Source organism: Vidua chalybeata, chromosome 8, assembly GCF_026979565.1.
Source record: "Vidua chalybeata isolate OUT-0048 chromosome 8, bVidCha1 merged haplotype, whole genome shotgun sequence".
Taxonomy (NCBI): Eukaryota; Metazoa; Chordata; class Aves; order Passeriformes; family Viduidae; genus Vidua; species Vidua chalybeata.
Window position 1 is genome coordinate 30764876 of NC_071537.1, and position 14310 is coordinate 30779185.

Here is a 14310-nt window from a genome sequence, read left to right on the forward strand (position 1 = left end):
GAGAACACAAATGAAAAGCAGACAAGCAATGTTCAGGAAGTCATATTTTGCCATCTTACCCTCATATTGCCAGTCTGGAGTCAAAAGTTTAGAGTCATCAATGGAAGCAGAGCAGAATAACGAAAGAAAATAAGTAAGAGTTTGTTGTTTTACTCAAAAGAGAGGTTCAAAGATATCAAGCAGTACATGCAGAGCTAGCAAACACGTAAGTGTAGCCTTAAAATACATAAAAGCATGATCACCACATGTGATGACTGTTTTAGGACCAATCAAGTTTTCTACATTAAACAGCAGAAAACCACTATCCCCTTTAAAGCACATGGAAATAAAAGTTCGTTAGGAAGAGCTTTTAATTTTCCAAGAGCCTCACTGACTCAGTGAGAAAAGAGACAACCATTCTTCTTCCCAATACACCACGCAGGACTATCTGAGATTGCCCATGATTTTATAGACTTTAAGAGGCTCCTCTGATGCACAGTTCAACCAAACTTGTGTGAAATCATGCCTTCTAATCCAACTCTGGGCTCAAAATAGGAAAGAAATACTCAGGCATTACTGGTTTGGTTTTGGGCTTTTGGAGTGTATTTTTTACATACAAATCCCAACGGAAAATCATCTGTAAACTAAACAGAAGAGCAAGCTGAGGTAAATTCTACTTCTCATCTTATGGCAAAAATGACACATTTGTGGACTTCAAAGGACCTAAACTGCAGCTCGTTACAACCTCTAATTACTCCAGCACAGACAAGACCTACAACGGGAGGTGAGACAGTGAAGCATTAGCTCAGATCTCCATTTAAGTGAAGCCTCTAGAGAACACGTCTACAACACTGGGTTTTCCTGCAGCAGCAGCAGCTTTGCGTTGTCCCTGAGGAGTTCAAACATCTCAGCACCATAGGGAAAGGACTGAGCATGGCATTCCCTGAGCCTGTCCATCCATATGGACATGATGGAATTCCCAGAGCACAGGGCACAGCATTGTGTGCACACAGCTCTGCCCCAGCCCCAGGGAGGAGAGCCCCCAGGCTCTGTGCACAATGTGCTCAGGGCTGGGCACTGCCCAGGGAAGAAGTTGTGCCTCCTGTGCAGGGGGAATTGCTGGGCTCAGGCCCTGCCCGTGGCTCTGGTGCCATTGCTGGGCCCCGGAGCAGAGCCTGGGCCCTGCTCTGCCCCTCCCTGCACACAGGGACAGCCAGGCCTGAGGGCCCCTCTCAGCTGGGGCTCCTCTCCAGGCTGAGCAGCCCCAGCTCCCTCAGCCTTTCCTGGGCACCCAGATGCTCCAGGCCCTTGCTCAGCTCCAGCAGCTCCTGGCCCTGCTCTGCTGAGGCTCCAGAGCTGGACACAGCACTCCAGAGGTGCCTCCAGGGCTGCCCACAGGGCCAGGCTCCCTCCCTCCATACAGATGTTGAGGAACACTGGGAGCTGCTGTGCGTGCCCCTCAGAGATCCACCACCACATCCTGGGTTTGTTGTCACAGAATCCTTCAGGTTGGAAAAAGCCTCCAAGACCAACAAACCCAACCTGTGACCAAGTACCTCAGTGCCCGCTTCACCATTTCAAAATGCCTTAGGCAGTCTAAATAAGATTATTAATGCATGACCTCTCCTTCCCTATTCCTTTCATTCTTATACAGTCTACTTTGATACATAACAATTTAAAATTTTCAATTTGTTTGGCTTTTAAGAATTAAATTAACTATTATTTTAAAGCTTTTTTTTGTTTTACAGGATTTAACAGAGCAAATAAATCACCTGGAAAACCACATCTTTCATAACACTGCAGTTTCCTATGAGCACACTGAGTGGGCAGATAAGAAATGTTTGCATTATCTATATGAAATACGGCCTTTCCCCCCTCCCCCCCCCCTCATTTTTTTTTCACTGGATACAATAAACATTCCAGTGCCATAACAAAAACAACCCTAACTTTTTTCTAGGGATGTATGTTATCATTGAGATTCAGGATTTGGGGAACTTATAAAGACGACACAAGCTGGAATATATTTAATCAAGGAAAATGGAAGCTCTCAGGAAACACACATAGGTGAATTAGCAAGGAGGAAATAGAAGTTCCTTAAGCTAAATTTTTTCACAAGACTTTAAACCCAAAGAACAGAAAGGTGCCCCGTGTCAGTATATGAGCCTTGGTAGAACTCTTCTAGCCATTATTTTACCTCTTCCAATTTTACACTGCAGTTCATTACCAGAATGTATTACCAGAACATGCCTCTGTTCCAATTTTCTCAACAAAACAACAAGCTGTCCTTGAAATTCTTGGGCATAATGGAGTAGTTTTTGAAGTCAAATCATGATAAATCAAGCACACTTTAAAAAGGAAAAGCATTCCATAAATGAGCTTCCCTCCCTACAGTTTTCATGATGCATTTTACATTTAGGCAGCAATGCTGGTAAATGGAATCCTGAGGCAGCAGTGCCCCTGCCCCAGACTCCTTACAGGAAAGGCAGATAGAACTTACTAAATAAACAACAAGCTCTGAAGGCTTTCCTAAGACCTTGCAGCAAATCATTTCTGTTCCTGTTGTTAACTTCACTGTTTTTCCTAACAGTGCTTCTGCTTTACTCTTCTTTAATCAAGAGAAGGGGATAAACAAAGAGCCTCTCTCCTTGGGAGCAAAATGAGAACCTCTTTAGCAAACTCTCTATGTAACAGTGTCAAGGCTCAGCTCTATTTGGTTTCTGCTGGCTAATTTTCATTATTTTAATTTCTAATTATTTTTAATGAGGTGGCTCAGAGGAAACCCTTAATCACTGTCCTAGGTGAGACACTCAGCAAGGTCAAACAGCCTGAGCACAGACAAAACAACAACTTGAATAATCAGGTATTTTCCCAGCAGAGACCTCCTGGATCATCTTCCTTTCACCTCTGAAACTCCTTCAAATCCCCTTGCCATCCAGCATTTATACTCCTTGGAGGACTTCTCTCTGTTTTACAGCTAAAAATACAGAAAATCATCTATAAAAATTGAAACAATGGTTAATGGACCAGCTAATACCAAATTCCTAGTGTGTGGACCCAATAGGTGGACACTGGGCAAGGAGAACTCTGCAGACACCTGAGAGGAGAGAGTCTCCAGTGGGAGGTGGAAAAAAATGGATGGTCTTGGAGGTCCCTTCCAACCCAGACCACCCTGTGACTCCGTGGTCACACAAGCTGGGGTTTGCCTGACAGCCAAATGTCCCCTCCAACCAGCACCGCCCCACAGCTATGAGGGTTTGCAGTTTCCAGCAGCTCCCTTTCTCCTCCTGAGCTCTTCTCTTCATTCTCACCATCCCAAAGGCCATCTGCATCCTCACAGCCCCTCTGCCAGGGGACTGCCATCTCCAAAGGCACCAGTTCCTCCAGAAAGGGCTTTCACAGCATTTTCCACACTCCTCTCCTGCTCCCAGTCGCTCTCAGACTCACCGGATGGTTTGGGCTGGAAAGAACCTTTGGGACCCTCAGTTCCAGCACGTGTCATGGGCAGGGACACATTTCTCTATGAACAACAAGTTAAGGAGTAGCTGGAGACACCTGAACTCCTACACCACTCACTGTGTGTGGAGGTTACCAGGCTCCAGCAGCTTTTGCAAAGCTCTCCTCAGAAACTTTTGAGAGAAGCCCCACACTCACATTTCTGAGAGGCCCCATGCTCACCCTCACAGGGACACACTGAGACTGACAATGCAGGCATCAAGGTAGAGGAGTGACAGCCATCCAAAATTGCATTTATACTCTCCCTACCAAACACAATCACTTAGAAACTCCAAATAACCACTTATACTTCCTATACCTCTAAAATTCCAGCTCAATAAAACATTTGAATGATTTGGGAGCAGTGTCAGGAGAGGGCTGTTCTGGTCTTTGCATCACACGGCTTCAAATTTTATTAAGAAAAACAGCTTGGACCCCAAAGCCCTAAAAATTTAAGTGACTTCAAGCACAAAAAGTCTCCCAACAAGACTGGAGAGGGAATTTGTATTTGCATTAACAGAGCACAGCTTTGAGAAAAAAGTTCCCTAACTTAGTCCTACCCCTCCAAAGAGAGAGAGAGTTTCACCTTGACACAAAAAATAAGTGAGGAGCTCTTCAGGGAGAACAGCACAATCATCTGGAAAACAAACAGCCAGTCTGAGCCTTCCTGGGGAAAACAAACAGCCAACCTGAACCTTCCTGGGACATGATTCTGGGAAGTAACTGCAACCTCCTCCTGAGCACTCCTGAAATAAAACTGGGAAAAAAATCCACTTCCATATGCTAATCACCAACTCTTCTTCCAGCTGCTGCAGGAGCACTCAATCATTACTCTGAATTATTTCATTATTTGTCTTATATTCAAGTTTGTTTTTATTTACTCAGATAAATTGTTCCATTTGTTTTTATTTAAACAGGCACAGGGAGTGCTATGGGCAATTTCAAACTCCTGACTCAGTTCCTAACAGATACTCAGCCCAATTGAAAAGATTTTCCATTTAATAAGGTTCTACCCACTAACTGTGGAAGGAAAATATTTTATTTTTTGGCAGAAAGAAGTTTATTTTTTATTTTTAACTGAAATGAGGATCAGACTCTAAACCTTGTCAGTAATTGAGGAAGACTCCTCAGCATCAAGCCCTTACTTCCTAGGGCTGCCCCCTAAGACAGGAAAAACAAAGTATTAACTCTAAAATTTGTCGTTTTGTTAATCTTTCCAAATTCTTCCTGAATCCATAGAAGAGTGCAGCATCCAGAACATCTTGGAGCAAGCTTAATTTGAACAAGTCATGGCTTGTTCACATGGCACAACCCCATCACAGTGCAGGAGGAAGCAGCATCCAACCATTCCCTACCGACCTTCTATTCCCTCCATGTCTCCAATAGACCACTTTATCATCCCCAAACACTGCAGCAAAGAAGAATTTATGGTGAGTTCAGGGTTCTGATCCGCTTCAGTGGATGTGTGCTGTCAATAAAACAAATGGCAAAATGGAAAATTCTTCAAGGAGCCACTAAAGCCACTTTCTTTGATATGTACATGAAAGAAAAAACCTTGGATAGCACAGCATCCAACGTGGAGAAAACCTCTGTGGGAAGGTGGCAATGATAACTTTGATACTACAAAAAGCCTCACCCAGCAAGCAAGTCCAAATTATTCCCCACAGAGTGGGAGCAGAGTTCAAAAAAATCAGAGGGGACTTTTCTAGGACCTAGAGGGGAGCAAAAAGTCTAGATTTGTTATGTTGTTTCTTTTCCTCTGTGTTTATAAGCATTTTAATTTAGCTCCAGAGAGAATTAAACAAAGCCAACTCTCAACATTCACCAGTTTTAGCTTCATAGATACTCTTTTCTTCAACCATGACCCTTTCCATCTTAAAGAGGAGAAGAAAAGAGCTTGTGAAAGACAGTTTGGAGAGTCAGAGATTAAGAGAGGCTAAGAAAGCTGGGGCTGTTTAGCCTGGAGAAGGGAAAGGTGTGTGGAGACTTCACAGCTCCTTCCAGGGCCTGAAGGGACACAGGGAAGCTGGAGAGGGACCCTGCATCAGGAACTGGAGTGACAGGACACAGGGAATGGGTTCAGACTGACACATGGGGAAATTTAGATGGCTATTGGGAAGGAATTGTTCCTTGGGAGGGTGGGCAGGCCCTGGCACAGGGTACCCAGAGCAGCTGTAGCTGCTCCTGGATCCCTGGCAGTGCCCAAGGCCAGGCTGGACACTGGGGCTTGGAGCAGCCTGGGATAGTGGAAGGTGTCCCTGACATGGCAGGGGCTGGAATTTTCCATCTTTACTGTTCCTTCCAACCCAAACAGTCTCCAATTTTAAAGTATTTCAAAGCTTTTCTCCCCATTTCCTCTACCTGGTTAAGCCCATCAAACACTTAGAGAAGTCTTGGAGATACAAAGCGACAATCACTGAGTCCCATCCTCAAGCCTGAGTCACCAATAATACCGTGGCCATTTTAAATAAGGAATTAAGTTATTAATGAGGAAATAGACACTTGATTTCTGCTCGACTGCTGGCTGGAAATTAAGAGTTTGTGTGTGTGGCACACACAAGATCCAGGACGGAGCAAGGCCAGAACACCAGCACTGGCTGACCGAAACACTGCCAGCACAACGAGTGCCATGAGGGCAGCTGTGCCCCTGAGGTGGCTGGTGATGGGACAAGCTGCTGAGAGAGCCCTGTTCAAGAAATCTCCATCCTTCACCACCCTAGCCTGTCAATGCTAAAAACTCCAGCCTGAGGTCTTTGGTGGATTGAAACCCCCAGCAAAGCTCCCGGGAGCTGGCGATGCCTGGGAGAGCGAGAGCAGCTTCTCCAACCTGGAGAGGCCAGGAGTGTAATTCTTGCAGGCTGAGTTAAAGCACCTCACATTTCTCTCTGCCTGAACAGGTAGTTCTGTTTCCAGCTGCACTTGATTCTCCAAAATGCCCCAGCTGCTCCTGAAGGAAGCAGTGCTTTGTCCTTACCTCCACTTCCATTCAGCAGGGAACACTCTGGGGAAAAACACAGCCATGAAAGAGTTTCTAAAACTCGATTTACAAACTGTGAGTCCTCATAAAGAGCCACATAGAGCCATACATTTAAACTGAGTAACCAAGCAACCCCACTGCAGGGGAAAATGCCCCGCCTCGTTTCCTGTGTGGGCATTCAGCTCCACAGCTGGGCAATTTCGTAGGAGATTGGCATAACCTTTTACATTAGCTGGCTTGTGCTGCCATGGCTGTGCATTGAAAATGGCATAAGAAGGGCTTTCACGGGCTATTTTCAGCTCTTCCTGAGAGAAATCCCTAATTGGAGAGTCTGGGAAGGCACCCCAGCAAACCTGAGCTTGATTCAGACCCTTCTGAGATCCTGTTTAAACTTCCAGACTTTGTGTGCTTTGATCAGAGTTAAGCCCTGCTCTAAAATTTGGATCTTAGGCATTCCAAGGGTCAAGGGAGAGGTGAATTTGGGGTTGGGTTTGGTTTGAGCTGGACAAAAAGTGAGGCTGGGGGACAATCCAGTGCAAAAAAAAAAAAAAAAAAAAAGAAGACAAAAAGCAAATAAAGACCATTATGAAAAGCTCCTGTTCCATTTCAGGACACGTAACCTGATGAGCCAATTTATCTCGTGGCTTTATTCTGCCATTCTTCCACCTTTTTTTTTTTTTTTTTTCTTTATTTTATTCACAGATACAGTATCTCTAAAGGGTTTGGGACCTGCAAATTGCCCTGCCAGTGCTGTGCATTGCTATTTTATTTTTACAGCTTGTGATGAATGCAGAGCCATTCCTCTTTCAGACATTGTGCTTTTAGATTGAAATAACTCCCCATTTTACAAGCAGTTTTGGAGTTGACAGGAGTCTTTAAAATCATACGTGTGCCTGAAAACACTGTAAAGCACATAAAAACATGATACTATGCCAAGCAGCAGCTAAAATTACCATTACCAAAAGTAATTTTTAAGACCATTAAAAAGCAGTGGATGAGTTGAGAGAAGCTGCAATATCTTCAGAAGTGCTTTCAAAAGTTGATTAAACCTGCTTTTAACCATTCCTAAGCCCCCAGCATTCAAATGTCATCTTATTTTCAATATTTGTTGGGATTGCATTTTCCCTATTATGCCTGTAATGCATTTAAGACAGAACTCTCATAGAGGAGGATGAAAAATTTCTAATATTGGAACTTCAACTCATTCTTGGTACTATAAGCAATTTTTAAAGTAAAATTTGACTGCTGTAGTATCAGTAGTAAAAGCAACTTGGGAAAAGAAGCTGGAGATATTCCTAACATTTCATATTGTTGGAATTTCTTTAAAATCAAATAAATTGGCATTTATTAACTGAAACATTAATACCCTTGCCACATTCCTAAAGGGTAAATTGGTCAGTTTTATATCTTAGGTTAAATATCGAGGTTGAAAATCTTATTTAACAATCAGGTTTCTCTTGCTTGAAGAATTTCTGCTGTTTCAGTCCATGTTTTATATGTCTAAAACAGGCAAGAAAAATCTCAGTTTGTGTTCCACAGAACTGATGGGAATGAGCCGAGGCAAGGCGGGAGAAAGAATCATTAAAAGTAATTTTTAAACTAATTTTTAGGGGAAAAAACCTCCATGGAATTTTGATATGTACACAGGAATATAATTCTCTGCAAAAAGAGATGTTAAATTTTAGAGTATTTCAATACCATGTGAATACCATTGAATCTATTTTTGAGGCTGTGATTTCAGTAGCTTCCTTTAAAAAGCAGCACTTCATAAATTGGGGTAAAAAGAATTACACAGACATGAAACCTCCAACTTCGGGGTTTTAAGACTCTAAACCCCTCTCCTCAACCTAAAAAATTAGCAACATCCACACGTTATTAAAAAAAAATGAATCAAATTGTCAGTGTCTGGTAGAACAATTTTGCTCCTCTGAGCAAAGTCACCTCTCCAAGGCTACAAATATTCCAAAAATTCCAGAACCTTCCCCTTGTTGCCAGTCTCCAGCAGGTAACCAGGAAAACGGGTGCTAATTAAGCTGCCACTCCTAGGATTGTTTGTGTTCCAGAGAATTAACCACCTATTTGGGGAGATTTACATATTGTGCCTATAAATAGCTCTCTCCTGACATCTCTAATGAAGGCAATGTTGATCAACATCTTTCTCAAATTTAATCAGGACCTCAAGCAGCAGTGGCAGGTGAGGATGTGGCTTTGCCATCCCAAGACATCCCCTTGTCTTAAGAAACACTCAATTCCCTCAGCTCCTCAAACTCTCCCTTAGACACTGCTAAAAATGCTCAGGCAAAAAGATTGCCAGAAGTGCATCTTAATTACAACAATGCAATTTTCTCCATCTTCCCCCAGAAATGCAACCCTGTTCTGGAGGAACACATCCTACAGTCATGGGACTGCCCTGAATTATCCACCTGAAAGCAGGGAATTCTTTATTCTATCCCTGCAGGAACAACCATCTGCACCACTGAGGACTCACCTGGATGTTTAAAGGCTGGACCTTGGTACTGTGGCTTAACTAAATCATGATTTAATTCCCACTGAACACTGTCATGACATAAGACTGGGTGCTGTGCTTTGGAAAGGTTTATAGATTTTAAGTATCTGAAATTAGCAACCAAAAGAAGCCCCAACAGGGCCAAAATGTTGGTTTTAAGCCCATTTCCAGGCAGACATGGAGTGGCAGAACCCAGGAAATGGCATGGAATGAACTTCCTACGTACATGGAGGCTTCATGAAGTTACCTCACTTTGCACAGAGGAGGCTGACACAAAGTCAGGGATGGAAAAGTTGCCCAGCCAAGGACATCAAAATGCTGCCCTCCCAGGGTGTGAGAGGAAAACAGGCTCCAAAGTCACAGGCAGGTCTGTTCTCCCCCTCAAAAAAAGCTGAAGGCACCTAAGACATTGTGCAGCTCCTGAGTCCCAGCCATTTGCATGTCCCCATCTAGAAATAGCATGGAATAAGGAGACTTCCCAAGAAGTGTCACCCTTGGAAGTGTCTCTTAATGAATTATGGTCCAATGGGTTCAATAATTGAAGCCTGAGCTGCTTTCTGACCATCCTAGAGGCAGCTTGTTTTCAAACATCCTGAGTTAATTAGGAAAGCAGTGAGGACTTCAGTGCTGGAGAGCTACAGAGAGTTATTTATGGCTCTCCTACTGAGCTGCACACTTTGGAGATCTAATTTGTTGAGTAAAAACCAAGGTTATCTTAGTTTTATAATTAAAATTGTTCCCAGTCCAGAGTGTGTCACAGGAGGTGTGCTTTGGCTTCCTGCCCCACAGTTTATCATTCACGTTTTCAGGTAAATTCACAAAATATCTCCAAATTTGAAAAAAAAAAAAGAAAAAAAAAAAAAAAGCCCAACACAACCCAGCAAATATCAGGAGGAGAAAGGGGGAATGCAAAGTCAGTGCTTTCTTCAAATTTTAGGTTAGAAAAACCTTTTGGTGAAAAGCATGAAGTAGGGCTTAAACCTTTTTTTCTTTCAAGTGCCTATTTAATAAGCAAACCATGTCCTGAGACGGAAGAACAGATCTCTGACATCCTCTCTTACTCCTGCCACCATCTCCTTATCCTCCTCTTTGGAAATCTTGGTCCCTAATAATCCAAAATTGTCTGGAAATTGCAAAGTGGTGACAGCCTTTGAACTCTTTTATTTAGGATTTATTTTAATGAATGGAAGGTTTACAGGTATCTCCTCTGTAAAGCAACTCTATGAGGGAGGAATTATGGGATGGGACAAAGGACTGTTGGACTCAGCACCTGTCAGCTCACAGTGCTCTCCAGCATCCATCTGGAGAGGATTCCCAAAAAGTGATGTTAAAATCAGAGATGCTGTATATAAAATCCCAGACTTGTTTGGGTTGGAAGGGACCTTAAAGTCCATCCAGGGCAGGGACACCTTCCACTGTCCCAGGCTGCTCCAAACCCCCTCCAGCCTGGCCTTGGGCACTGCCAGGGATCCAGGGGCAGCCACAGCTGCTCTGGGCACCCTGTGCCAGGGCCTGCCCACCCTCCCAGGGAACAATTCCTTCCCAATATCCCATCCATCCCTGCCCTCTGGCAGTGGGAAGCCAGTCCCCCTTGTCCTATCACAGCTGCTTCTGTGTGAACTCTCCAGCCTCTGAACACTAAAAGACTCCTTCCAGAAACTTTAGTCAGGATGATTTCTTTGTGGCATATTTTTCTTTAATAACGTGGTGAGAATGAAGTGTAAGCAAGGTTCATCTGCTGTCTGAAACTTTTATCATCAACCAACTGATAAACTGCAAGGAGAGAGTTGCTGGGCTTCTGCTACATTGGAAAAGACATTTCATATCCTTTGCAATATTGACTCCAGAGCCTGAGAATATTTACTTCGCCATTTTTACCTCCTTAGAAAACACTTTGAAAAATAAACACCTTACAGGATGTCGTGATTACCATCAAAATCGCTGTCTGGCTCCACTCTCAGGAGAGTTAAAGGCATGGAAAAATATAATTCTCTAAAAGGCAGCTTTGGAGTACGCATCCCTGTAGGTGTCCAAGGAAGGGCTGGAGGTGGCACTCAGTGCTCTGGGCTGTGGACAAGGTGGGGATTGGGCATGGCTTGGACTGCCTTGTCTTGGAGGGCTTTTCTAACCTCAATGACCCTATGAAATGGTAGAAAAAAAAATCATAAATTCCGGTCCTGGTGCTGGAAAGAAGCTGAACTTGTATTTTATATTTGTTTACCTATGTACATTAATTTTATTTTAATTTACACATGTAAATTAGCATAAAATGCAACTCAGCTCCTTGCTGCAAAGAGTAAGTTTTTAAATTAATAATAATAAATAAAAAGTTAAAAAAAGGAGGATATTTTCTGGCAGAAATTAAGACTGATCATCTCTCCTTGTAAGGATACAACTTCGCTCAGTGTTTTGGCTCCTATGGAAAATGGGAAGTGCCAAAGGAATCTCAGCCTCTGCCTATCAGTGCTGCTTCCAAAGACCTAAGGACACATAAAACCCTTCTCCAAGCTGCACCTGCCTGGAAAGGACAGGATTAGATAAGTCAGCCCAGTCCAGGTGCACATCCAGGGAAGTTTTCCATCAGCAAGGATGGGCAGCAAAAATAATGCTTTTTTTTCTTAGCTGTACAAATTATAATTCATAAAAATATATGAGTAATTTGGATCCACAGGCTACACAGAGGCCACCAGCAGGAGGACAGAGTGATAAAATCCTAAAGCTGGACTCAGTTTAATTTCTAATAGCTGGAAATAAAAGGATTCAGGGCAGCTTTCAAATCCTTCCTGTAAGGTTTTCCCCTCAGAGATCGCAGAGGAAATAATCCTGCAGATGAGACAGCAATTGCATGGGTATTTCTGTAGGATTTAAAGTCTTCTTAGCGTTCAGTAATGCCCAAATTCTTCCCCTCCTAATTCCCTTCAGTTTCTGAAGCGCTATTTTTTGATTTTATCTCACCTACAGACACAGATAAAGAGGCAGCACACCTGACACGGAGCTTCTCAGCCTCTGCTCCAGCTCCAGGCTGGATGAAATGGAGAGCTTGATTAATTTTGTATTAGCCAGCTGCACAATAAATCCCAAGCCATTGATTACACGGGAAGAACAAGCAGATAAGATATTTTCTTTGCAGACCTCCAGTACTTAATTATACAAAGGTTCTATCCAGAGGGTGGGCGAGAAAACAACTGAGCACAGCTCTGGGAGCTTTTTATTATTTTCTGTGCGTGATTGTTCGTGTTCTTTAAGTTTAAAATTAAGTGCTGATTTTGGCTGGGGGCAAGATTCTGGTTCATGATTGGTTTAATTCTGGATAAATAAGAAACCAGTTGTTTATCTGAAGCCATTCAGAGTTTGCCTTTCCCTGGCAGTTTGTTCTTAACTATTTTAATTAGCAGACAAGAGTGGGGTCAATGATTATGTGGAGCTGATTATGTGGAAGGAGTTTAGATACTGAGCAGTTCAATGATATTTAAAATACTCTGGTACAATCAGGCTTCTGGAGTAAACAGAGCCTTTCCTCACCTGTTAGTCACCAATCCTGAGCAGAATAAAAACACCAAGACTTGGAAACCTAACTGCTCAGCCCCTGGAGCTGGAAAACCACTGCCTGTGCCACTCTCCTCACAGAGAGAGTTTCTTACCTAAACAGGTCAAATTGGAGATATGAGGAGCAGTTGACTGGAGTAGCACTCCAGAGGCATGAGGCTGTGACATCCTGATTAGCTCCATTTGATTACAACTTCTTAACTGCCCATGTGCCCAAGCTCATTAAATAAAAACAGAGGGGGAAGATTCCTCCAATATTCCAGATGAGATATTGGGAAGGAATTGTTCCCTGGGAGGCTGGGCAGGCCCTGGCACAGGGTGCCCAGAGCAGCTGTGGCTGCCCCTGGATCCCTGGAAGTGCCCAAGGCCAGGTTGGATGTGGCTGATTCTGTGAGTTACACTTTCAACCTTTTCTGGTTTTTTTTTGGGTTTTTTCCTTTCCTTTTGTAAATAATGCACTTGCACATCATTTGTATTTGAACATCCCATATATCTTACCTTTTCTAACATTTGCAACTGTACGAAACTTTCACAGGCTTGAATTTATTTCCACAGCAGCCATCAATCACTCAGAGATGTTATTTTGCTGGCTTTGTTGATAGAGATTTTGTTTATAGTTCCCCCTTCACTGAAACACCATATTCTATAAGATCTGATTTGTATGATAAACTCACAAAGTACCTTTGTCCTGGTAGGAAATGTATCCCAATTAAATGGAGCAGCAGTGAATCCTGTGGAGCACAGTGCTACAGAGTGAGAAGAGGCTTTTGTTTGATAGATGGATTAGGAGCATCAACTCAGAGTTCTCTGTATATTTTCCATGAATACAACAACAGCAATAAAAAAATCCAAAATTACTTTAAAAGACACCCCAAAGCATTGAAGAACCTGCTTCCTTTGTGTTTCTGTGTGTAACAGCAGAGCAACTGCTCGGAATCATAGAAAGATTTGAGTGAAAAGGGACTTTTTAAAGGCTATTTTTAGTTCCACCCCCTGCCATGGGCACGGACACCTTCCACTGTCCCAGAGTGCTCCAAGCCTCCAGCCTGGCCTTGGGCACTTCCAGGGATCCAGGAGCAGCCCCAGCTGCTCTGGGCACCCTGTGCCAGGGCCTGCCCACCCTCCCAGGGAACGATTCCTCCCCAGTATCCCATCCATCCCTGCCCTCGTCCAGCTTAAAGCCATTCGCCTGTCACTCTACATCCTCATGAAAAGTCCCTCTCCACAAAATGCTTTTCTTTTATATTTAGCACAAAATCCTTCAAATTATCAGAAAGTCACAAAGAACACTGCCCAGATTTGTGCAATTAGTTTTGCAATAAAAAATACTAAAGTAAAACTTGGAAGGCTTAAAAAAAAACCCAAACAAACCCTTGAAGAAGGAGCAAAGCTGAAGTTCTTGACTTGTGGATGTGAAACTTCACCTTCTAAACAAAACAGCAGCACATTGAGCATTGTAATAGTTCAGGTGGCAAGATCCCAACCATTTTATCAAGCAAAAAATCTGAGGAGGTCAAGAAATTTTTGCAAAGAGTAAAATCTCTTTAACAGTAATAAAATAATACAGTAAAAAAATCCATTGTTTCTATGTAAGAAGATGGGAAAATAGAAACACTAGAAACGTTCATCCAACACCATTAGGTGGAATGAAAAACCTACTCCACTGTATTTTCTTTGATTTTTTTTTCAGTTTTTTCAAAATTTCCTATGATTTCGCAGTAATCCATTTTTCTGCTGTGTTATTTGGAATTGAATCAAAAGCCCGGCCTTTTCTCAAGAAACACAATTAGGCTGCATTGGCCAACTTGTC

General features: G+C 42.9%; 1 protein-coding gene across 17 annotated transcripts in view; it reads right to left on the minus strand.

Moving 5' to 3' along the window:
- PCDH15 (protocadherin related 15) overlaps nt 1-14310 on the minus strand; it is a 332931-nt gene that overhangs the window by 243975 nt on the left and 74646 nt on the right. The window contains exon 1 of one of the 17 annotated variants that reach the window (XM_053948640.1): nt 60-78. The exons of the other annotated variants lie outside the window; for them this stretch is intronic. The gene's annotated coding sequence lies outside the window, so the exon portion shown is untranslated. Of the gene's footprint in view, nt 1-59; nt 79-14310 lie in introns of those variants that run through there. 17 annotated transcript variants of the gene reach the window in all.